Below are 3,633 nucleotides of genomic sequence, written 5' to 3'. Positions count from 1 at the left end.
TTACCCTTTAAGAAGAAAGAAAATAATAAAACAAATTAATTTGCACAAAAAATTCATAAAAGTGGGCTTTCTAATAATATGCAAGAATAAACATATAATATTGAAATTTAAAAAAAAAGATTCTAAGAAGGAATGAATTAGTGGCATTGGTATCACCCTTAAGGAAGAAAGAGAATAAAGAAATTAAACAAACTCAAAATAATGAAGATTTCTAAGGAAAAATAAATTAATGGCATTGGTATCACCCAGAATAAGAAAATAAAAGAATAAAAGGAAACAACGACAAAAGTTGCACAAAATATTCACTAAAATGTTATTTCAAAAATATGCAAGAATAGACATCTCAGAATGGAATTTTCACAAAAACAATTCCTAGGAAGGAATGAATTAGTGATATTGATTTTACCCTTGAAGAAAAAACAAAAATAATAATAACTGAAAAAAATACAAAGTAAGGAACAGTTAATCCGTGCAATAGTATTACCATTTAAAGAAGAAAGATAACAGCAAAAGTTAAAAAATTGCACACAACTTGGCTCTGAAATTGCATTGTTTGTAGTATGCAAACAATATTCATATAGTACTGTAACTTTCACACATATCGCATAGTATTTATGTGTATACATTTACACTGATCTAACGCCCCAAAAATACCCACAAAATAAAATAAAAATCAATTAAAAAAACAAAAGCAAAAGCATATAAAAATAGAAAAAACATAAAACAAACAAACGGAGAGAGGAGGGCTGGATCACACTGTTGATGGGCTTGGCCAAGTAGAAAATTGACCGACCCAAATATGGGGCGAGTCGGAAAAACATAAGCCCAGCACAACAAAGAGCACATGGCAAAAGAAGAAATGCAACAAGAATCTTAGAGCAAAAGTCGATTCTAGAAAATTGACAGATCCCGCGTAGGCCAGTCCATGCAGTAGCGACCTCCTATACCGTGCTCTGTGTGCTGGGAGAAGGCGCAGCGCACCTGTTTGGGCCGGCCCATGTCCGGGCGGCCTGTTTTTTAAATATCATTTTTATTGTTTATTTTTATTTTTTATTTTTTATTTTTCCACTTTAAATAATTTGGTACTTCAAAAAAGTTTTGAAAACTTAAAAGAAAGCAAAATATGTGCAAGAGTTAAAAAAAGTTCATGATTTCAAAAACTGTTCATGATTTCACGAAATTGGGAGTGATAGTATATCTCGGTGATGCAACAAAGTGTGGTGATGGACATTGAAAATTATAAAAAAATTACCGTTACTAGCATAAAAGACCTCCATACATAAATTGCCTGAACTTCAAACTATGCCGGAGAAGAGCAAGAGGTGCGCCGGAGAAGAACAAGAGGTGAGGGGTTTAGTGCGATGACTAGGGCAATGATAGCACAACTGTGGGCTAAAGCCAGGAGAGGGCAAGGCACGTGCAGGAGTGCCGCCAAAAACAGGAGGGGTGCAAGTGGTCGTGCCGATGCTGGAAGGCGGATTAGAGGGGGGACAGTTGGACCGCTGGAGGTAAGAAGGCACATTTTTTTATAAAGGATGGATTTTATTTACTCAAAATGGAGCATCAAGAGAATAGAAACATAATGAGTACACACCCAGCCTCTGCATAGTTAGGATGCACACAACCAACACTAACTCACACGCACAAAACATGCTGACAAATAGCAAAGTCATGTAAGACCAAAGCTAAATGTAGCTGATACACAAAAAGAAAATTCTAAAGTAAACAGATCCGTGATGGACAAACTACAACAATGACCATATCCGCACCAATCATCTCATGACACCACGCGGACGACGAAGGTAAGAAGGCACATGAGTCGTAAATCTTGTTTTCAGGCAAAGATATCTATAGTCGGCCCCATTCTTTCCAAGCAACTCTAGTGAAGGGAATAATCTTAAGCCCTGTATATCACAGGTTCCTTGTGAGTGTGAAATTTATACATCGATCCAAGCAGGGCCTCAAGGAAAAACAAAGTTGCACAACAACCCGACGTCCAAAAGCTCACTTGATTGGCAGAAATCACTGGGCTAACTATAAAAAATCTTCACACTCATGAAACAACGAATAGTGGACTATGTTGAAAGGATTGATATGGTCGACTAGAGGGGGGTGAATAGGAGACTACAAATTTTAATCTTTCTTATCAATTTTACGGTTTAGCGGATAAATAGGGTTCACTAGATATGCAACTAGGTGAACACAACCTATATGACAAGCAAGCTTAAAGCAAAATATGCTAGGCAACAATCTAATTAGCAAGCCAACAAGCATAAAAGGCAAAGTAAAGTGCGGGAAAGGATTAACCACAAGTGAGGCGAGGACGCGGATTTTATCCCCAAGTTCACTCTTCCTTGGGGAAGAGCTACTCTCTGTTTAGAGCGGTGCAGGAGCCAAAGCTTGCGAAACGCCACGAAGGCTCACCGTAGTCTCTTCGAGTCACCCCCAATGGATGAGCCTCGAATCACTCGGGGTTGGTCTTGAAGGCGACCACCACACCTTTACAAACTTCTCCGGAGCACACCAAAAGCAAGGAAACTTACGAAGGAACCTCTAACCGCCTAGGAGCCCAAGCTCCAAGAGTAACAAGTCAATGGGGAAGAAATGTTACAGGGAACGCGATTTGGTTTGGTCAAGATGTAGATCGGGTCTTGCTCTCCCAATCCCCAAAGTTTCAACAAGTTTGGGTGGAGGGATTGAGAGTATTGAGAAAATAAGGTGTAGCAATGGTGGAGCTCAACAAGACATTAGGGTAAGGGATGGAGGTGGAAGAAGGGGGGGCTTACATAGTGTTCTTGAGTGGGTGGCCGTTTCTACCCGTTGGACCCCGTGCGCAGGGCTAAGTCAGCCCCGTGCACACGGGGTACTCAGAGACATACTCACAGAGAGTTTGCGAGCACCTCATGCACACGGGGGTCAAATGACCCCATGTGCACGGGGTATTCAGAGAGTTTCTGACTACCCCGTGTGCACGAGGGTCAAAAGACCCCGTGTGCACGAGGGTCAAAAGACCCCGGGGTATCCAGAAACATTTTGTCACAGGCTTTCTGGGTACCCCACAGCACACAGTGGATAGAAAGGTGGTAGGAGTAGGTAGGCTAGATGTATAGGTTTTGGCAATAGCATTCCCACACGACATACTTCCTCGGAGATCCCTCTTAATAGTGTGGTCTTTCCTATGGCTCGAATCAAACCAAAAAATAAACCTTCGAATCGCCGGTAGACCATGCCTTTCATCTTTTTGAATTGGGGGTCGCACATCTCCATCAAACGCGATATGGAACCAATATCCCGAGATAAACTTTAGCAGCCGATATTAGTTCCACTAACCACATTGTCATCACATCAAAATATAGTTTAAGTGCCAAATGCACTTCCAATCTCCCCCTTTTTGGTGCATTGATGACCACGTGGTTAGAACATGGCATAAGGATATGAAAATTTTAAATGGCCATGAGACAATGATTGATCATAGAAGCTCCCCCTATATGTGTGCCCGGAAAGAATAAATGCTTGAGAATACATAAAGTCACACATAGGAGGCTCCCCAAAGATCAACATTGTCAAGACATGATATGAACATAATAAACCTAAAACGGTGCCTAGATCTCATGGAAGGATGAGAAATTATCG

The sequence above is a fragment of the Triticum dicoccoides genome, chromosome 3B (genome assembly GCF_002162155.2).
Source record: "Triticum dicoccoides isolate Atlit2015 ecotype Zavitan chromosome 3B, WEW_v2.0, whole genome shotgun sequence".
In the NCBI taxonomy this organism is placed as follows: domain Eukaryota; kingdom Viridiplantae; phylum Streptophyta; class Magnoliopsida; order Poales; family Poaceae; genus Triticum; species Triticum dicoccoides.
Note: the sequence above shows the minus strand (reverse complement) of the source record.